Consider the following 23420-nt stretch of genomic DNA (forward strand, 5'->3'; position numbering starts at 1 on the left):
TGTCATTCTGAATATTTTTTAAAAGTTCCTTTTTCATTAAATTAAATTCTTTTCGAATCAGACATCATCATTCGGATCTGTTCTTTTTCATTGATTTTTAACAAATTAATATAATCCCTTCCATGAATCTGGCCACTTTTGCCATTATTCTTTTTCTTTAATTGGCCTTCAGTATGTTATTAGGATGTACGATTCTTCTTGAATTCAAATTTTAAAAAGCTATATATCCTATATTCCATATTTTCATTCCTGTCCTCCCTTAATAAACTATGGTAGCTAAAAAAGCCAGATATGTTTGCAACACTCAACCACTACACTATATTCTTTAACAGCAGTAATTTTAACAGAAAGTAATTAATTTACAACAGAATATGGCTAGATTATTCATTTACAACAGAATATGGCAAAATCATTATCTCCTGTAAAAAGGTTGATGATTCATTCATTCAACAAACATTTGTTGAGCCCCCATTCTGTGCCAGAGCCTGTTCTAAGTGCTGGAGGCTGGGGACATAACAGTGGAACTGACTTTCTAGTAGGGTAGAGAGGGGGAGGAGAAGACAACAAATAAACACTACTAATTTGTGCTGGTTAACATTATCTGTCAACTAGACTAGGCTATAGTACCCAGTTGTTTGGTCAGACATTAGCCTAGATGTTGCTGTGGGGTATTTTGTACATGTGATTAGCATCTACAACTAGTTGATTTTAAGAAAAGGATATTACCCTCAAAAATGTGGGTGGGCCATTCAAGCATATGAAGGTCATAAGAGTAAAGAACCGAGAGTTTCCAAAGAAAAAGAAGTTCGGCCTCAAGACTACCATGCCCTCTTGTCTGAGTTTCTAGCCAGCCAGCCTCTCCTAGAGATTTCACACTCAAAACAGCAACATTAACTCTTGGCAGTTTTGCCAGCCTGTTGTACCTGTCTTGTGGATCTCAGACTTGCCAGTGCCCGGAATCACATGAGCCAATTCGTTAAATAAATCTCATTTTACATATATATGGATATGTATATATGTGTATGTATATATATATGTGTATATATATACATACACATACATCTATATCCTGTTAGCTCTGTTTCTCTGGAGAAATCTGATGATGCATCAATCATGGAGAAATCTGATGATGCATCAGTCAGTCACTTCTGCTATAACATGGCATAGGCATTCCAAAAAGTCACCATGCTATGCAAAATCATGTAATAAAAACCACAAGGGAAAAAAACCAGAACTCAATGTAATGCAATTTTTACATGCTAAACAGTTAGGAAGTACATAAATTCTACAATAAATGTGGCATGTTGCTGTGGAAAAAAAAATCCTTGAAGTATACTGTGGGAGCGGGGAGTGTCCGAGGGATGGCAGCGTGTGAGTTATTGTGGAATGGCCGAAGGAGGATGGCCAGAAATTGGATGGAAAGTTCTAACTCCAGCTGAGGACAGGGGTGGTTCATAAAGCAGACATGAACTGATGAAGCAGGTAGACGAAGCTGGTAGATACTTGACGTATGTGTGTGTGTGTGTTTTGTGTGTTCCCGTGTGATCTGGTTCAGATGGGTATAGTTTTCTGTGTTTACCTAGGGTTTTTGGGGACAAAACCCCACACAAGCAAATATGAAATCCATGTAATTCTCAAATTGCTCTTTAATTGTTTCCCTTTCTATAGGGCCTTCAGGTATCTTCTACTATTATTTACTCGTTTAAAGCACTATTATTCTCTGATTAAAACCACACAGATTTTTTCCACTGCTAAGGCCCTCCATGTGGTGACTTAGAGAATACCCTTGCGGTCCACCACCGTTCTGTTCTCACTGCTCAGGAATTCTCATCAGGCTCACCCTGACAAAATGCTGTCAGGTCACTAGCTTTCCATGGTTTCCCAGTGGTCAACATGTGTTGAGATCATTTCAGCTATTCCACATACTTCGAGAACTTCACCCAAATTGAATTCAGTCCATTTCTGACCTCCTTTTCCACACATGTTCATTCCTTATTCAAATCTGACCTGACCTCTAACAAGATTCCAAAATTGTAATCACAGCTTTAAATCAAAAGCATCACAAGTGTTCCATCATAAACACGTTTTGCTTTTATTATCAGAAAAAAAGTTTGCATGACTCAAATTTTAAGATTCGGACCTGAGGCCTCAGCAGGAGAGAAACCAGCAGAGGAGAGGGGGCGAGTGTACAGCAAACCTGGGGAAGTGAGCTCTGTGGCAGGAATGTCAGAGAAGCTGGGGGCAGTGGGAGGCCCAGGAAGGAGACAACACAAGGCTGCCTGGGCCCTATTTCTTGCCATTTCCCAACCTACTATCCCTTTGCTTCGTGGTTTCATTTCTCATGTTAAAATGATAGAAATGTTAACTCTTTTCTGCTTGATTTCAAAAATACTAAAATTCTAAGCTGATTCCTCATCTCCCTGACACACAAAGACAGCTTCAGTCAGTGCTTAATTTAATCATATTCAGTTACACTCTTTCTCAGGGGACACTAATTAATGTTAATGAGAAACAAGATCCTCTTTGTTTCTCCAAAGTCTCCTCAGTCAGAGCTGCTGCTGTGGGATTAGAGAAAGCCCCTCTGGGCTGCTCAGACTGTGAGCTGGAGCCCTAGGCCCCACTCACGCTCCTTGGGCAGGACACAACCAACACATCTGTACGGGGTGGCCTGTTTCCCACAGTGAGTCCTCAGGGGCTCCTCCGCACTGTCCCGAAGCACTGCTGTCACTTTACTGATGCTGACAGACCCACCCAAAGACTATGCTTTACCAATCACTATTTGGGCCCAAGAGTTATTCCAACACATTTGAATTAATCAACCTCAAATTGCTGATGGGAAAGGAAATTAGAATAAGCCCTATGGAAGAAAATTTGGTACTATCTATCAAAATGATAAGTGCACAGACCATTTGACCCAGTAATTCCACCTCCTGGAATTTATCCGACAGATAAATTTTCACATATGCAAAATGGCACATAGATAAGGTTACTCAATGCAGCCTTGTTTACTATGGCCTAGGAGAGACTAACTATCCATCCATAAGGGATGGATTCAATGAAGATTTATTTTTTTGTTATCTAAGCATAAAAGTTAGATTTCATTCAATTGTATATATTTCCTCACACATGAGAATCACATGGCAAGTCAACGTAATATACGTCTTCATTTTAAAAAAAAAATTTTTTTTCTTTATAAATTCTAGTACTAAGCTAACAAAACCTTAGTGAAAACTAAGAATAGTTGACAAGCCTACATGCCAATTCTAACAAATCCTGTGACAGTATCTTTCCTACTAGGCTTCAACTCAGCAATTGGCTGAGTCATGGCCATATTTAACCTCACCATTTGTCTTTGGGGAAGAAAAGGAGAGCATGAAAAAGACAGTGATAAACATCAAAACTGCTGCAGCTACTGTGGAGTCATCAGCTGAAGAGCAGCAAGACATGTCTGCACTTACTATTTCTACTTCCAAAACTGTAAGACTTCCTACTTATTGTCCTTACCTGTCACATGGCAGTCAGACCCTGTTGGGTATAAAGATGCTGAAATAGGAAAAGAATTTATCAAACATCTAAACTAATCACAAAATAAGCTAAAGGACACTAGCCAAGCTCTAGGCTCCCACCTGACCTTTTCTGATAAGCTGGCCAGAGTCGTCTAAAGGCTTGCTATGAAACCAGTTGACCTGAGCTAACAAGGGCTTGGCACAGGTAAAACTGACCATTTGATTGTTTAACAGACCCACTCCAGCCTCACCCTTAGGTCCCACACTGCCACCCCCTGAGCAGGGCATTCAAACACTGCCACTTTACCATGTGTGAACAGACAGGCACTTACAAGTTCTTCAGTCACACCAGAAGGGGCATGGCCATGCCACGTGGCACGCAACAGATACGAGTCTAGATCAGCTAAACTGGTACCATTCATTTTGTAAGTGTTCACAGCTGGTTCACAAACCTAAGTATGATGGTTAGGCTCATATGTCAACTTCGAGCCCAATTGTTTGGTCAAGCAAGCACTGGTCTAATTGTTACCTGAGGATATTTCATGGAATTAAATCATCATTAAGTTGATTGCTTCTATGGCTGATTACATCTACAATCAACTGAGGAGCTTGCCTTCAGCAAGGAGAGCCATTTCATCCAATCAGTTGAAGGCTTTAATAAGGAGAAATGATGATTTCAGCAGTCAGAAGAGAGAATTTTCATCTCTACTTCAGCCAGCCAGCTTCTCCTTGGGAATTCATCAAAAAACCTTCATCAGGGTTTACAGCGTGTAGCCTCTCCTGTGGGATGTGGACTCGTGCATCTTCACAGTTGCATGAGATAGTTTTATAAAATCACATAATATTTACAGATATCACCTGTCGGTTCTGTTTTGCTAGTGAACCCTAACTAATACACCAAGTAGTAGCCTAAGCCCACGTGATGTTCGGCTGTGGTGACTGCATTGGTATTTACAGAGTATACTCTCAGATTCCAGCTGCTCTGCTTCCAAGTGTGCACCACAATTAACTCAATAGATGATTATCGAGTGCCTTCTCAGTGCATGGCAGTGTCACAGAGGTCAAGGGCATACAGACAGGCAGAAACAACACAGGTATCCATCAACAGATGAAGGGATAAACAAAATGTGGGATATACATACAATGGAATATTATTTGCCCAGAAAATGGAACAAAGTTCCGATGATGCCATAACACGAAGACATCATGTTGAGTGAGTGAAATAATCCAGACATAACAGGACAAATACTGTATGATTTCACGTATATGAAATATCTAGAATAAGCAAATTCATAGAGACAGAAAGTAGATTATAGGTTATCAGAGGCTGGCAAGAGAGGGAATGGGAAATTATTGCTTAATGGATGTAGAGTTTCTGTTTGGGGTGGTGAAAAAGTTTTAGTAATACAGGGTAGTGAAGGTAGCAAAACATTGTAAAAAAAATTAATGCCACTGAATTATAAACTTAAAATGGTTAAAACAGCAAATTTTATGTTTATATATATGTTACCAAAATTGAAGAGAGAGAATATAGATGAATTAGTATAAGTTCATACAACTATAAGGAATGCCCAGGGCTCACACCTCCCTTTTCAGGCTCTACACTCACAGAGAAACACCACTTCATGAAATATGAACACCTTTTGAGCACCACTTCATAAAAATATCACTGAGCCCAGAAAGAGACAGAAGAGCTAATCAAATGTAATTTAACATGATGCCTCCCAAAAGTCATCAAGACCAATATCTCCTTCAAGAAAAGGGTCAAACAGTTTCTCAGCCCTATTTTTAGCACTTCCCAGTTGACTTCTCAGTTGGCCAATATTCCTCAGCAGGCTAAATCCATACATCTGCTCTTCTTGATATGGAAAGAAAGGCAAAACAGAGTAGAGTGTACCCCATTTCCCCAGCCATGTTCCTCCCCAGTCACTTGAAGCAGCACCAGCCCAAGGGGGCACTTGTATCTCCGGGATCCATCCAACACATTAATTCACTATTTAGTCTTACCTCACTCACCCCCCTACTCAGTGCTTAAAGAGCCCTGGTGACCCCTAATCCATTATCAGCACAGATGCAGGTTTGCTTTCACATTTGCTCTTACATTAAACCAAAAATTATAAGTGGCAAGCTATAACAGTATTCTTGTTGAATACCAGCATTCTTTCCTTCCATGATGTGGTGGTTTGGAGATATATACCCCAGAAAACCAGGCTGTCAGACTTGGTCCATTCCTGTGGGTGTGAACTCTTGTAAACAGGACCTTTATTATTTTTTTTAATTTTTAAAATATTTTTATTGACAAATCTTTACACACATACATTCCATACATGGTGTGCAACCAGTGGCTCCCAATCTCATCACAGAGCTGTGCATTCATTACCATGATCATTTCTTAGAAGATTTGCATCACTCCAGAAAAAGAAACAAAAAGAAAAAAGAAAAAACTCTTACATGCCATACCCCTCATCCCTCCCTCCCATCAATCACCAGCATTTCCATCTATTCAATCCATCCTATCCCCATCCCCCCCATTATTTATTCATTTTTCACTCACATTTTTTTACTCATCTGTCCATACCCTGAATAAAAGGAGCATTAGACACAAGGTTTTCACAATCACAAGGTCACATTCTAAAAATTATATCTTTACACAATAATCTTCAAGAATCAAGGCTACTAGAACACAGCTCAACAGTTCAGGTACTTCCCTCCAGCCACTCCAATACACCATAAACTAAAAAGGGTATCTACATAATGTATAAGAATAACCTCTCGACTCTGTCTGAAATCTCTCAGCCACTGAAACTTTATTTGGCCTGATTTCTCTCTTCCAGTGAGACCTTTTGATAAGGTTAAGGTGTAGCCCAGCTGAGACGAGATGAATCTTAATCCTATATACTGAAGGCCTTCTAGGGAAGGTCACACAGAGGGAGCAGCCAGAAGCCAAAAGCCCACGGAACCTGGAAGAGAAGGGAGAGGCTAGGAGAGGCTGCCATGTGCATTGCCAAGTGAGAGGCTGCCATGTGCATTGCCAAGTGACAGAGAAGCAAAGGACCAAGGAACATGGGCATCTAGCGCCAGAATGTTACTTACTCTTTGGGAAGAAAGTATCACCTTGATGATGCCTTGATTTGGACTTCTAGCCTCAAAACTGTGAGCCAGTAAATTCCCATTGTTTAAGCCAATCCATTGCATGGTATTTGCTTTGGCAGCCAGGAAACCAAAACACATGGTTTATGTCAACTCATAAAAACATGTGTGAAGCATCTGCCTTTTTACTTAAACAGAAAGCAGTGGCTCAGATTGCTATGCTGTGGCATTTTATGCACAAACCCAACAGCTAAATTGGGAGCTCCATCCACGGAAGCAAGTCAGGTTGGGTCACCACAGCTGCCCTGGCCACCAGCTGTCCAAGAGGCCTCCACTTGAACTGAAGAGCGGAGAGTCAACCACAGAGTAATAGTTCCTTAATGAATGCACATAGAGAAAATCAGATTCTGAAGGCCCCCTGACTAAGTAGAAAACTATAAATTATGATTATTTAAAAATTCCTTACTGCATCCAGTGCTATTTCACAACATTTTCCTTGAAACTGATTCTGGGTAAGAATTTAACATGTCTACAGCCAGAGTTATTATATAACCAAACCTTAATTTTAACATTATTATAAATTCTTTTAGCATATCATGAACAGAAAGAAGTCTTACACTTTTTACTACCTTCCGTGAATTAGTGAATTCTCAGTGTTAAGTTAAAAACAAAGTATTCAAATTAATGTGGGCTCCCTTGAAACTGCTCTTGAAAAGGCAACAAATGTGTTTTTCTAGAAAACTGCAACAGGGGATAAAGATAAAGCACTTTATTCACACTTTCTACCCCTAAAACCTTCATTTGGAATCAGACAAACATTCTAAATGCTAATCTTCCTTTCCAGAATAAATGAAAATGTGAAGCTGTTATGAAAGTCAATATTTGGAACTGGGCACCATCACTCTGAACCTAATCAGAAATGGCTATTTAGACAAAAAGAAAACAAAAACAATTTTAGCTGTAGTATTTCCATATTACACATGGTAACCAGCAAATCAATGAGGTAAAAACTGACAAATCTCATCTTTGGTTGGAAAAACAAAAGAATATGACTGTATCTTACAATATGCCTAAGGCTTTCCTTTTTGTTAAAGGAAACAGTTTCAGCCTAAATTTCTAGAATTTTTGATTCTGGAAATTAGAATCAAAAATTGGAAATGGAAAGTTAGCAAAAGAAATGAAAGCCAACATTATAATCTTCTCCAAAGCAGTTCATTTGCTTAATGGCTTTGTTCCTAAATATCTGGAAAAGGGTTGCTTTTGGGGGCTCCATATTTTCCCCCATCTTCCTTTCTTAACAATCTTTCACTGGCTCAGAAATATACAGAACAGCTATATAAAGACAACACCTGAGATTACCGTAAGAGGGTTTTAAGGTATACAATCTCCTGAAATAAAGACCCATGTGCGGGTATATACACACATGCATGCCTGTGTATGATTGTGTGGATGTAGTCTGCTTTCCTCCAGTGTTCCCCACCCAAGGAAGAAATTAAAACAGAATTAAAGAAGTACTCTTCAGCTGTGGACTTCTTCTCGAAAGGCAAGGGAAAACTGAACAAGCAAAGGCAGGAGGCGAGGTGCCACACCAGGCAGAGAGAAGGGCATGCACGGCCTGAGCTGCCCTGGAATCCCAGGAGAGGGGGCCAAGGAGACAGGCAGACAGGAGGAGGTTCCCGTACACTGTGCTATGGGCATGGAGTGTGCCAGGTGAGGGCTGGGGGTGGTGGGCTTTGAAAGGTGTTTTTTTTTTTTTTTTTTTTTTTTATTAATTAAAAAAAGAATTAACAAAACAATTAGAAATCATTCCAATCTACATGTACAATCAGTAATTCTTAATAACATCACATAGTTGCATATTCATCATTTCTTAGTACATTTGCATCGATTTAGAAAAAGAAATAAAAAGACAACAGAATAAGAATTAAAACAATAATAGAAAGAAAAAAAACAAAAAACCTATACCTCACATGCAGCTTCATTCAGTGTTTTAACATAATTGCATTACAATTGGGTAGTATTGTGCTGTCCATTTCTGAGTTTTTATATCCAGTCCCGTTGTACAGTCTGTATCCCTTCATCTCCAATTATCCCTTCTCTCTTTTTTTTTTTTTTTTAATTAACGGAAAAAAAGAAATTAACCCAACATTTAGAGATCATACCATTCTACACATGCAATCATTAATTCTTAACATCATCACATAGATGCATGATCATCATTTCTTAGTACATTTGCATTGGTTTAGAAGAACTAACAACATAACCGAAAAAGATATAGAATGTTAATATAGAGAAAAAAATAAAAGTAATAATAGTAAAATCAAAACAAAACAACACAAAACAAAACAAAAACCTATAGCTCAGATGCAGCTTCATTCAGTGTTTTAACATGATTACTTTACAATTAGGTATTATTGTGCTGTCCATTTTTGAGTTTTTGTATCTAGTCCTGTTGCACAGTCTGTATCCCTTCAGCTTCAATTACCCATTGTCTTACCCTGTTTCTAACTCCTGCTGAACTCTGTTACCAATGACATATTTCAAGTTTATTCTCGAATGTCCGTTCACATCAGTGGGACCATACAGTATTTGTCCTTTAGTTTTTGGCTGGATTCACTCAGCATAATATTCTCTAGGTCCATCCATGTTATTACATGGTTCATAAGTTTATCTTGTCTTAAAGCTGCATAATATTCCATCGTATGTATATACCACAGTTTGTTTAGCCACTCTTCTGTTGATGGAGATTTTGGCTGTTTCCATCTCTTTGCAATTGTAAATAATGCTGCTATAAACATTGGTGTGCAAATGTCCGTTTGTGTCTTTGCCCTTAAGTCCTTTGAGTAGATACCTAGCAATGGTATTGCTGGGTCGTATGGCAATTCTATATTCAGCTTTTTGAGGAACCGCCAAACTGCCTTCCACAGTGGTTGCACCCTTTGACATTCCCACCAACAGTGGATAAGTGTGCCTCTTTCTCCGCATCCTCTCCAGCACTTGTCATTTTCTGTTTTGTTGATAATGGCCATTCTGGTGGGTGTGAGATGATATCTCATTGTGGTTTTGATTTGCATTTCTCTAATGGCCAGGGACATTGAGCATCTCTTCATGTGCCTCTTGGCCATCCGTATTTCCTCTTCTGAGAGGTGTCTGTTCAAGTCTTTTTCCCATTTTGTAATTGGGTTGGCTGTCTTTTTGTTGTTGAGATGAACAATCTCTTTATAAATTCTGGATACTAGACCTTTATCTGATATATCATTTCCAAATATTGTCTCCCATTGTGAAGGCTGTCTTTCTACTTTCTTGATGAAGTTCTTTGATGCACAAAAGTGTTTAATTTTGAGGAGTTCCCATTTATTTATTTCCTTCTTCAGTGCTCTTGCTTTAGGTTTAAGGTCCATAAAACCGCCTCCAGTTGTAAGATCCATGAGATATCTCCCAACATTTTCCTCTAACTGTTTTATGGTCTTAGACCTAACGTTTAGATCTTTGATCCATTTTGAGTTAACTTTTGTATAGGGTGTGAGAGATGGGTCTTCTTTCATTCTTTTGCATATGGATATCCAGTTCTCTAGGCACCATTTGTTGAAGAGACTGCTCTGTCCCAGGTGAGTTGGCTTGACTGCCTTATCAAAGATCAAATGTCCATAGATGAGAGGGTCTATATCTGAGCACTCTATTCGATTCCATTGGTCGATATATCTATCTTTATGCCAATACCATGCTGTTTTGACCACTGTGGCTTCATAATATGCCTTCAAGTCAGGCAGCGCGAGACCTCCAGCTTCGTTTTTTTTCCTCAAGATGTTTTTAGCAATTCGGGGCACCCTGCCCTTCCAGATAAATTTGCTTATTGGTTTTTCTATTTCTGAAAAATAAGTTGTTGGGATTTTGATTGGTATTGCATTGAATCTGTAAATCAATTTAGGTAGGATTGACATCTTAACTATATTTAGTCTTCCAATCCATGAACACGGTATGCCCTTCCATCTATTTAGGTCTTCTGTGATTTCTTTTAGCAGTTTTTTGTAGTTTCCTTTATATAGGTTTTTTGTCTCTTTAGTTAAATTTATTCCTAGGTATTTTATTCTTTTAGTTGCAATTGTAAATGGGATTCGTTTCTTGATTTCCCCCTCAGCTTGTTCATTACTAGTGTATAGAAATGCTACAGATTTTTGAATGTTGATCTTGTAACCTGCTACTTTGCTGTACTCATTTATTAGCTCTAGTAGTTTTGTTGTGGATTTTTCCGGGTTTTCGACGTATAGTATCATATCGTCTGCAAACAGTGATAGTTTTACTTCTTCCTTTCCAATTTTGATGCCTTGTATTTCTTTTTCTTGTCTAATTGCTCTGGCTAGAACCTCCAACACAATGTTGAATAATAGTGGTGATAGTGGACATCCTTGTCTTGTTCCTGATCTTAGGGGGAAAGTTTTCAATTTTTCCCCATTGAGGATGATATTAGCTGTGGGTTTTTCATATATTCCCTCTATCATTTTAAGGAAGTTCCCTTGTATTCCTATCTTTTGAAGTGTTTTCAACAGGAAAGGATGTTGAATCTTGTCGAATGCCTTCTCTGCATCAATTGAGATGATCATGTGATTTTTCTGCTTTGATTTGTTGATATGGTGTATTACATTAATTGATTTTCTTATGTTGAACCATCCTTGCATACCTGGGATGAATCCTACTTGGTCATGATGTATAATACCTTTAATATGCTGTTGGATACGATTTGCTAGAATTTTATTGAGGATTTTTGCATCTGTATTCATTAGAGAGATTGGTCTGTAGTTTTCTTTTTTTGTAATATCTTTGCCTGGTTTTGGTATGAGGGTGATGTTGGCTTCATAGAATGAATTAGGTAGTTTTCCCTCCACTTCGATTTTTTTGAAGAGTTTGAAGAGAATTGGTACTAATTCTTTCTGGAACGTTTGGTAGAATTCACATGTGAAGCCATCTGGTCCTGGACTTTTCTTTTTAGGAAGCTTTTGAATGACTGCTTCAATTTCTTTACTTGTGATTGGTTTGTTGAGGTCATCTATGTCTTCTTGAGTCAAAGTTGGTTGTTCATGTCTTTCCAGGAACCCGTCCATTTCCTCTAAATTGTTGTATTTATTAGCGTAAAGTTGTTCATAGTATCCTGTTATTACCTCCTTTATTTCTGTGAGGTCAGTAGTTACATCTCCTCTTCCATTTCTGATCTTATTTATTTGCATCCTCTCTCTTCTTCTTTTTGTCAATCTTGCTAAGGGCCCATCAATCTTATTGATTTTCTCATAGAACCAACTTCTGGCCTTATTGATTTTCTCTATTGTTTTCATGTTTTCAATTTCATTTATTTGTGCTCTAATCTTTGTTATTTCTTTCCTTTTGCTTGCTTTGGGGTTAGCTTGCTGTTCTTTCTCCAGTTCTTCCAAATGGATAGTTAATTCCTGAATTTTTGCCTTTTCTTCTTTTCTGATATAGGCATTTAGAGCAATAAATTTCCCTCTTAGCACTGCCTTTGCTGCGTCCCATAAGTTTTGATATGTTGTGTTTTCATTTTCATTCGCCTCGAGGTATTTGCTAATTTCCCTTGCAATTTCTTCTTTGACCCAGTCGTTGTTTAGGAGTGTGTTGTTGAGCCTCCACATATTTGTGAATTTTCTGGCACTCTGCCTATTATTGATTTCCAACATCATTCCTTTATGGTCCGAGAAAGTGTTGTGTAAGATTTCAATCTTTTTAAATTTGTTAAGACTTGCTTTGTGACCCAGCATATGGTCTATCTTTGAGAATGATCCATGAGCACTTGAGAAAAAGGTGTATCCTGCTGTTGTGGGATGTAATGTCCTATAAATGTCTATTAAGTCTAGTTCATTTATAGTAATATTCAGATTCTCTATTTCTTTGTTGATCCTCTGTCTAGATGTTCTGTCCCTTGATGAGAGTGGTGAGTTGAAGTCTCCAACTATTATGGTATATGAGTCTATTTCCCTTTTCAATGTTTGCAGTATATTCCTCACGTATTTTGGGGCATTCTGATTCGGTGCGTAAATATTTATGATTGTTACGTCTTCTTGTTTAATTGTTCCTTTTATTAGTATATAGTGTCCTTCTTTGTCTCTTTTAACTGTTTTACATTTTAAGTCTAATTTGTTGGATATTAGTATAGCCACTCCTGCTCTTTTCTGGTTGTTATTTGCATGAAATATCTTTTCCCAACCTTTCACTTTCAACCTATGTTTATCTTTGGGTCTAAGATGTGTTTCCTGTAGACAGCATATAGAAGGATCCTGTTTTTTAATCCATTCTGCCAATCTGTGTCTTTTGATTGGGGAATTCAGTCCATTGACATTTAGTGTTATTACTGTTTGGATAATATTTTCCTCTAACATTTTGCCTTTTGTATTATATATATCATATCTGATTTTCCTTCTTTCTACACTCTTTTCCATATCTCTCTCTTCTGTCTTTTTGTATCTGACTCTAGTGCTCCCTTTAGTATTTCTTGCAGAGCTGGTCTCTTGGTCACAAATTCTTTCAGTGACTTTTTGTCTGAGAATGTTTTAATTTCTCCCTCATTTTTGAAGGATAATTTTGCTGGATATAGGAGTCTTGGTTGGCAGTTTTTCTCTTTTAGTATTTTAAATATATCATCCCACTGTCTTCTAGCTTCCATGGTTTCTGCTGAGAAATCTACACAAAATCTTATTGGGTTTCCCTTGTATGTAATGGATTGTTTTTCTCTTGCTGCTTTCAAGATCTTCTCTTTCTCTTTGACCTCTGACATTCTAACTAGTAAGTGTCTTGGAGAACGCCTATTTGGGTCTAATCTCTTTGGGGTGCGCTGCACTTCTTGGATCTGTAATTTTAGGTCTTTCATAAGAGTTGGGAAATTTTCAGTGATAATTTCTTCCATTAGTTTTTCTCCTCCTTTTCCCTTCTCTTCTCCTTCTGGGACACCCACAACACGTATATTTGTGCGGTTCATATTGTCCTTGAGTTCCCTGATACCCTGTTCAAATTTTTCCATTCTTTTCCCTATAGTTTCTGTTTCTTTTTGGAATTCAGATGTTCCATCCTCCAAATCACTAATTCTATCTTCTGTCTCTTTAAATCTATCATTGTAGCTATCCATTATTTTTTCTATGTTTGCTACTTTATCCTTCACTTCCATAAGTTCTGCGATTTGTTTTTTCAGTTTTTCTATTTCTTCTTTATGTTCAGCCCATGTCCTCTTCATGTCCTCCCTCAATTTATCGATTTCATTTTTGAAGAGGTTTTCCATTTCTGTTCGTATATTCAGCATTAGTTGTCTCAGCTCTTGTGTCTCATTTGAGCTATTGGTTTGTTCCTTTGACTGAGCCATATTCTCAATCTTTTGAGCGTGGACAGTTATCTTCTGCTGCTGGCGTCTGGGCATTTATTCAGATTTCTCTTGGTGTTGGACCCAGCAAGGTTGTAATATTTTTCTGTGAAATCTCTGGGTTCTGTTTTTCTTATCCTGCCCAGTAGGTGGCGCTCGTGGCACCCGTTTGTCTGCGGGTCCCACCAGTAAAAGGTGCTGTGGGACCTTAAACTTTGGAAAACTCTCGCCGTCCTGGGGGTTCGCTAGCCGAAGCGGCTTGAGCCGGCCCGGGGTCCGAACGCAGGGAGGGTTGCTGGTCGCCGCAGCCAGGGAAAGAGCCCGTCCGAATTTCCTAGTCGGCCCTGGGCAACAAGCGTGGCGGGAGGGCGCCAGCGGCAGCGGCCCGCCCGAGAGAGTGCACGTTCCCCGGGAGTCACGGGTTTGGAAGGGGCCTCCCCCACCCGTCACCGTTCTCCGTGGCCTGGGGGTTTCCGATCCAATTCTCTCAGTTGGTCCGGGGGCTGCGCGTGGTGTGGGCGCCAGCCGTCTTTGTTTCAGGGGACCGCCTCTCCAATTCTCCCAGCCGGCCCGGGAAGGGGGAAGGGAGTAACTCCGGCCGCTTGCCACCCCGCCCGGTAAGGCCCGCGCGCCTCGGCGATCTCACCCGAGCTGCTTCTCTCAGCCAGCCAGCCGTTCCAGGATGGGGTACGCTGTCTTTTTTATCTCTGTTGTGGCTTTGGGCGCTTTCTGTATCGTTTCTACTCCCCTAGTAGGTGTCCTGGAGAAGAAACTAAGATCCGCGCGTCTTACTAAGCCGCCATCTTCCAGGAAGTCCCTGAAAGGTTTTAAGTAGCAGAATGTCCAGGTCAGATACGCATTTCAGAACAATCACCCTGGGAAGTGTAGAGAGAGGCTGGAAGAGATTCCCAGGGAGGAGGGTGACAATAAGGAGAATATGGTAAAAGTCCAAAGCAGAAGAACTGAGGGCTCCAAATTAAGATTGCAGCAATTGGAATGGAGAGAAAGAGAGAAAGGGCTCCTGGCTACAACCTTTTCAAATTGAAATTATATATTCTTAGTACGTCAATATAGTGATCAAATGAAATAAGTGCTGTTAATCAAACATCTGTGGAGGGAGGTGTCCTACTGGGTGGATTGTGGCTCACACAGTGCGGTGTATCTGGGGTACAGGCTACAGCTCCCCGATGTGAATGAAGAAGCCCAGGAAATGGGTTAAGAACTTGTCACACTTTCTAAATGAAGTCCCTTGTCATCTTTTCATGCTCAGTGTAACGGCAGATGGTTAAGAAATGACACCTATGTCTATAATACCCAGAAATTTAAGAACTACCACATAGGGCTTGAAATGCAAAGTTCTTTCCAACGGATCTGGAAGTTAGGCAGAGATATTTGGTTAGATAATCAGACTTCATCAAGAGGCCAGATTCCTTTCTCTGTGTCCACATGCATGCTGTGGAAAGAAGAAACGCCACCTTTATGTGGTCTTGGAAAAAGAATCACTTGATAATGGAACATGTTTCAGATGTTTTAACTGAAAGTAAGAATGTAAAAACTGAATGTACTGAAGAGATTAGTATTCCTTTTTGGATTTTAGAAACACACTGATAATGTTAATCCTACTGGCAATGACTTGCAATGTACTGGGGTTTGTGCTAAATATAAATTTACTGCAGCTTGTTAAACTTTAAAACATCAACCAATTAAGTATTTATTGCCTGAATAAAGCAGTTCAAACAGGAGTGAAGCTGAAACAAAAAAGGATCATTTGTCTTCAAGGACAGACCGAATCATACAATTAAAATTTTAACAATGTATGGATAAATCTTTGCATACTAAGAATTCTTCAAAAAGTCTATTTTTCTTTCTCTTAACCTTCTTCCTCATCCTATACCCTTATCTTGCTGCTGTCATTGTCTACCTTAGCAGCCTTGCCAGTTCCCTGATTCTGCTCATTTGTTGTGAACTAAGAAATGGGATCTTAAAGTTACTAGAAACGTATGCCCGATAAGAGTAAACAGACATCAAGTGAGGACCTTTCCTATGTGGAAAACGAATTAGCACTAACACAGGATTTTGACAGCTGATTGGCTTTCATTCCCCTATTGCCCTGGCGGCCAGGGCCGGCCCCACCTCAGCCTCCACTGTCACAGTTCCAAGTGAGCACTCAGCAGAGGGCTTCATACCTCCCCTAAAAATGCAGTGAGGCTCTCCCAGGCAGGGGGTACAAAATACTCCCTCCCCTGAATCCCAGCTCCCCAGATCCCAACCCACTCCCTCCTGTGGTCAGATCCTTTGGCTACATTTGTCAATGTCTTAAACAGGAGAATGGCCTGGGAACAGGACCACTGCCCTTCCCCCTGCAGAGGGCTGGGCAGAAGAGAGGAGGTTACAAGTCAGCCAGCCCTTCTTGAGCCCCAAGCTGCCGGAGTGCTCTCCTGACACCTTCAACTTGACCTCTGTGAGCTTCCATTTCCCCACCACTACCTCATCAGTGGCTGGTGCAAGTTAAAGAGAATGATGTGGAATGCCTTACCCAGGCAGCTGCTGCTCTCATCTTTATTGTCACCATCACAGGCAGCCAGTGGGGGCTCCTGGCTCATTTCCCAGGGTTCAGCACTCTGATTGGGCCAATGAATGCCTGGGGATGAGCTGACACAGGTGAACAAGTGGCCAGGCAGCTGGTGGCCTTGGGTAAGGCAGGGACTCCTTTGGCACTATTGGTGGCAGTGCTTGGTATTGCTGGTACTTTTGGCTCTGATTAATATAATAATGGATAGAAATACATGGCTCACCTTTCCATGGATAAAGTGGGTCCTTTATCCACTGTGGAAGGTGGAGTAGTGCAATAGAAAGAGCAGGATGTCTTGAGGGCAGAAGGATCTGGTTTTCAATCTTCTAGTGGTAGGAGATTTAATTTCAACGAACTTAACTTCAACTTAAAACAGGAATAAGCTCACCCACTTGTTAGGCTACCACGCAGTGTAGATGAGATCATGGACATTCAGACAACTGCTCTTATGCGTGGTACTCAACAATTTACTCACCTCTCTTTCCACCTTCAGTTTGTCTCTCTTGGCAACTGGCTAAAGTACAAAATAAAGTGGACCTACAGACTGAAATGTGCTCAGTTGAAAGCTAAACCCTGAGGCACTCTCTTGAAAATCTGAACTCTTCTGTAAAACTTTCCTCTATGCCCAATTTTAAATAATTTTTTTAATGAAATTATGTAGGGTGCTGAGTACTGGAGCACAACGGGAGCATAGGTATTTGGATAAATGTAAACTTTTGCGCAGGCCTGGAACAAAACACATAAATCCAGGCTGCCAAACATGATGGAGCATTATCTTCTTGATAAATGAAGATCTGGGTGGGATGGCCAATCACTGCTCCAAAAGCAATTCACCATCCACAAGGTATGCAGCCACCATCACCCAGGCCTGCCAGGTGACAAGGGGCTCCCTGCTCCAGAATTCAGACTGGGTAACAACCTGATAAGCCATATTCCTAGGTTCCAAGTGAGGGTGTGCCATACTTCCTACATTCTTATGCAGGAGAAAAAATAAAAGAAACCTCTGGGATGGGGTCCCTGCACATGTGTTCTGGAGGTGGTGCTGAACACAGGGTAGGTCGGACACCTTTTCTTAAGGTCTCTTTTTCCAAATACAACCTGACAACAATTTTTTACTGATGTTGGAAAGCTGGAGGAACAGTCAACCTTTTTTGACAAGTTTCTCATGACTGTTGTCGAAAACCAGCTGTCTACATCATGCAATTGTAGTTTCTAGGGAAGGTGCAATCCTCTGGCCCTGGCCGGCCCTTCACTGGCTCTTCCTTTGTATCTTCCATTTAACAAAGGTTCACCGTATGCCCACAGCAGGCAGTGGCTCAGGCCAGGCCCTGGGGACCCCCTCACCCCACACGTCATCCAGGAAGCACCTTCCATGGCAATGTGTGACGGGGCAAATGAGAAAATTCTCATATCATTCATTCTTTGTTTTTTGCTTTTTTTTAATATGGGCAGGCACTGGGAATCGAACCCGGGTCCTCTAGCATGGCAGGCAAGCACTCTGCCTGCTGAGCCACTGTGGCCCACCCATATCATTCATTCTTTTTTACATTTTGGCTTTTTAATTCTCTGTTTAATATTGGACTTCTGTACCTAACCAGATTTTTTTAACCTTTACTTTATTTCATAGCAGATTTCTTCTAATAAAAACAGAAAACCTGAAAGGATTATGGCAAAGGCTATTTTGACTTTTATAAAACTGCTTTAAGAGCAAATTCTTCTCTCTACCTTAAATCTTGCTTTAGGGGAAATAAATTCATCTCTTCTCCAGCATCATATTTACTTTTACATGGGAAAATCTCACAGTTACCTTCCAAGACACACAGATAGCTTTCCCAGATGTTTAAAAATAAATCTGATTTTACTCCTGGTCATCTGTCAATCACACTGATTTTAAACTATATGCATTTAGCAATATTTTTAATTTTGTTTTAAGAATGGTGTCCTTTTTCTCCATAGATTTAGCCACATTTCTATAAGTTTTAGTTTAATTTTAAATACCAGAAGTAAAAGGGTTTTTTTTGGGTTTTTTTGGTTAATAGCTTTTTTTAAATTGCTCTCCAAATACAAATATGCACATATATCTGCAAGGTCCTTGCATCTGTACAGAACACTTATCATAGCTGTTCTTAAAAAGCTACAGAAAGGATGTGGTTTGAGCAGCTTCTCTGTTCCCCATGCCTCCTAACCAGAAGGCTTTTAACAGCCCCACCTTGCTGCCTGTGGGGAAGAGAGGGGAAAAGGGAGTGGGGAGGGAGGGCCAAGCCTGGTTATAATTAGGCAAGCACAAAGCACACAGCATGTATTAGATGAGAAGCTCAAATCCTATTCCTCCATTCTAGTGATCCATTTGTCATCTTGCAGATGGCCTACCAGGGCAAAGTCTATTTTAAGAGTATCTGAGTGGGGATGAGAAAATACAGGTCAAGAGTGAGCAGCTACTGCCTGGAGCAGGTGGTCTTCAAAGGGAGAAAGATGGCAGGCAGACCACTCCTGAAATGGCAGCCGTGTTTTAGGATCAGGGCAGGGTGGGGATGGGAGAGTGCCAAATAGGCTGGGAATAAGTTAGAGTGCTGTCATTTGGGGATGAGGACACAGAATCATGATTCCTCTCCCACTGAGAAAATTAACCAAGAAATGTAGCATTCTTGTGGTCTGCTCAGGCCAGGTGGCTGAAATAAACCTACAGGGGTGTGGTGGCTGGGAGCAGTATGAACCTCCAAAACTACATGTTCTTAAACTTAATCCATTCTTGTGTGTATGAATCCATTTAAGTATGACTTTTTGAGGAGTTTTCTTCAGTTAAGGTGTGGCCTGCTTCAATCAGGGTGGATCTTAACCCTATTTTTGAAGTCCTTTGTAACCAGAATGAAATTCAGACAGAGAAAGAAAGCCACAGGAAGCAAGAAGCTGAAATTCAATGGAATGTGGAAGTGAAGGGAGAGGCCAGGAAAGGCCACCATATGCAATGTAATGTGACAGTGAAGCCAAGGACCAAGAATCACCAGCAACCAACCCCAGAATGCCAGTCTTCAGGAAGAAAGCATTGTCTTGATAATGCCTTGATTTGGACGATCTTTTGACCTCAAGACCATGAACTAATACATTTCTATTGTCTAATCCAATCCATTGCATTGTATTTGCTCGAGCAGCCAAGGGAACTAAAAGTCCATTTTACACTCCAAACATTTTAAATGTGTGTACTCTGTATTATGTCAACAAAAAAAAAAAAACAAGCAAGCAAATAAACATAGGAAACTAACCATGGATAAGATGAAAACCAACCATTGAAAACTAGGAACAAGATGTCTAAAACCCAGAACTTGTGGTCTTTAAGAACTATATTTCAATTGTTAAACATATATTTATGAATATTTGTCTCAAATACAGACAAAATAAATTCATTCCTCATTCTGGATCACATAATAATAAATATTCCCCTTTGAGGAGTTACATTATTTTTAATAACTCTCTTTAAAGCAAAGCCCAAGGAAATTGACAAAAGGATTTACAAGTTTTAGTAGCAGAATTTAAAATATATTTATAAGTTTTCAAGGATGTATGAGGCTAGTCTTTTCAACAAGTGGTGCTGAAACAATTTAAAAAAATAGACAAATTGGACTTCATCAAAATTTAAAACTTCTGTGCTTCACAGGACACCATCAAGAAAGTGAGAAGACAATGCACAGAATGTGAGAAAATATTTGCAAATCATATATTTGATAAGGGGCTTATATCCAGAACATGTGAAGAATTCTTAAAATTCCACAATTTTAAAAAACAAGATAACCCAATTAAAAACTGGCAAAGAATTTGAACAGACATTTCTCCACAGAAGACATACAGTGGCCAATAAGCACTTGAAAAGATGCTCAACATCATTAGCCACTAGGGAAATGCAGATCAAAGTCACAATGAGATACTACTTCTCACCCAGTAAGAGGATATAATAAAAAAGACAATAGTAAAGTGCTGGCAAGGATACAGAGAAATTAGAACCTTCAAACATTGCTGGTAGAAATGTAAAATTGTTCAGTTGCTTTGGAAAATAGTCTGGCAGTTCTTTGAAGTGTTGAACATGGACTTATCATATGACTCAGCAATTCCACTCCTAAGTAGAAGCCAAAAATAAATAAAAACATATATCCAAACAAAAAATTATACATGAATGATAATAACCACTTTATTCATAATAGCTAAAACATGGAAAAAAGCCCAAAGGTCTATCAATGAATGAATGGTTAAAAGAAACTGGTATATCCATCCAGTGAAACATTATTTGTCAATAAAAAAACAACAAAGTATTGATCCACGCCTCAACATGGATGATCCTTGAAAACCTTATGCTACATGAAATAAGTCAGACACAAAAGGACAAATACTGTATGACTCTATTTACAATGAAATGTTTAGACGAGGCAAAGCCATCAAGACAGAAAGTAGATTAGTGGCTCCCAGGAACTGGGGAGGTTGGGGGGAAATAGGGAGTGAATGCTAATGGGTACAGAGTTTCTTTTTAGGGTCATGAAAATTGATTGTGGTGATAGTTGCACAACTTTATGAATATACTAAAAACCATTGAATTGCATATTTAATGAGTAAATTATATAGTACTGTATTTGAATTACAGCTCATTAAGCTATTTTAAAGAAAGAATGTATAAGGTTGTACTTCAGGCAGGTTTACAGCAGCACAGCAGGGATGGTGGGGTGGAGGGTCCAGTCAGTACCCCAGCCCTTCGAGTCATTCCTCTCTCATGTGCATAGTTGCTCTGACACTGTCTTTCTCCAACAGCAAAAGTGCCAGGTCAACAGGGACCTTTAGAGCAGAGGGGATATTTAATTTTGAAGTTTGATTAAGAGTGGGACAAGCCATCACCAAAACCGCCTTCCAAGCAGTAAGTATTGCTTTTACTCCAAGCTGCCACCGTGACTGCCAGAGCAACCCAAACCAGGCCACGCCAGCCAAACCCCTACACAAATACCAAAGTCTGTGTCTGATGCTCAATTCTTGAGACTCACTGAAACACTCATTCACTCAGAAAACATTTATTGAGCATCAACTGCAGATCACACCCTGCAGTGGACACAGTGTCTCACACTGACAGCACAAATGTGAGGACAAGGTCAGGGAGCTCTGAGACTGGGAGAGGAGAATGCAAGCCAACAATAAACACAAGGGACTGGGGACATTCACATGGGGCACCCCAACCAGACTGACTAAATGAAGACGGTTTTCTGAAAGAGTAAGCACTGAGCTGAATGGTGAAACATAGAAAGTGGTTAACCAGGTAAGAAGAGTGGGGGAGGTTGATCAGAGTGGTACAGACATGACAGACATAGACTCTTGGAAGTCCCAACTTGTGCTATCATTGCTCCTTAGAATAGCAACTCAGTCTTGTTTATGGATATTATGCCTAGCATCTTAACTATTTAATAAAAATCCCTTAAAAATCAAGGGCTAAAGAAGATGAGTATACTCCCCAGCCATACTCAAGGAGAAGTAACTCCCAAGAAGGTTTCCCATGGACAACAATGGGTGGAGATCCTGGTGGCCTCCTCCCAGGAGGGGAGGAAACTTTCTAGGCTACAAGGAGAAGTTCTGAGGCAATAGCTCTGAGGAGCTCTGAGGCAGGAGCTTCGAGGCCTGAGTTCAAGTCTTTTTCCTTTCAGTAGCTGGTTATGTCACCTCAATCCAGACACTGAAGTTCTCAGGCCTGGCTCCCTGGAAGAGTCTCAGGACACTCTCCCAGTGATAACAATTAATGATTCTATGACCTTGTCAACTTATCCTCTTTCTGACCATTTGCCTCAATCATCTCTTGTTCACTTTCAACTTACACAGCCCTTTAATAAGCCCCTTGAATGTCAGAGTTATGAGGCTCACCCTCTCCGAACAGACAGTCCACCATACATCCTGGCCTTAGCTCCTGGCTCTGAATAAACTTTGGCCTCCCGGGTGATGAACACCCTAAAACCCTGGCCAAATCCCAATATTTCTACTTGTGGGTCCTTCCTGACCACTACTGGGCTATGTTGGCACCCATCCCCAGCTATCCAACCCCCATTCCAAGTAACCACTGGCACTATTCCTGGGTGTAAGCCAATCAATATGTTGGTCTTGGCCTCATTCCCTAGTGATGGCATCACCTCTGTCTGCCAAGGAGTCTCTGGAAGACATCTTCCAACTCTGCTGCCATCCTCCCCTCCCCACATCCTTAACACCTCGTTCTCCGCAACTATCTGCTGACCTATAACTTCTGTTAGTCCTATCCTCACCAGTCCCACCTAGAGGGTTAAACCCTTACCTTCTGAAACATTTTTCTCTTGTACCAACCCAGGTGGATCCAGGACCTGCCCTGTGCATCCTATCAACTGAAACTGAGTTTTACCAGGCTGAAGAGTCCAGTTTGGGCAGCCCTCCTAGTCAGTGGCCATGACCATCTTTGAGATTCTACACTGATATTCCCAAAATCTTGTACACCATTCTTTTCCTTTCTTTTTCTTTCCCCCACGGTTAACCAAAATAATGAACAAATAAAACCTTGTCATTGATTTTAAAGGTTGGTAAATGGACAAGACGGGATTGGAGGCTCTAGAGAAGGTGTCATCAAGTGAACCTCTGTGAGGTGGTCTCAGGATCACAGGTACCCTTTCTCCACAGGAAGCTGATCAGCCAAGACCTCATGTCTAACCCCATAGCCTCAACACAACAGTTCCCACACTATCTGCCTTACATCTTTGCTTCCCCAGTAAGACATCAAATGAAGAATGAATTGTGAGTTTTAGGAAATACTTGACAATCACAGATTGGCCAGTAGCCTCCTCTCAGTTTACAACAACCCTACAAGGTAAGTTTTATTATTGTCATCATTTTACAGATGAAAATGCTGAGTTTAGAA

At 40.3% G+C, this 23420-nt stretch overlaps 1 protein-coding gene across 4 annotated transcripts in view; it reads right to left on the reverse strand.

Moving 5' to 3' along the window:
• The window catches only part of FHOD3 (formin homology 2 domain containing 3), a 511807-nt gene that overhangs the window by 389060 nt on the left and 99327 nt on the right, over positions 1 to 23420 (reverse strand). The window lies entirely within an intron of this gene.

This window comes from Tamandua tetradactyla, chromosome 18, assembly GCF_023851605.1.
Source record: "Tamandua tetradactyla isolate mTamTet1 chromosome 18, mTamTet1.pri, whole genome shotgun sequence".
Classification (NCBI taxonomy): domain Eukaryota; kingdom Metazoa; phylum Chordata; class Mammalia; order Pilosa; family Myrmecophagidae; genus Tamandua; species Tamandua tetradactyla.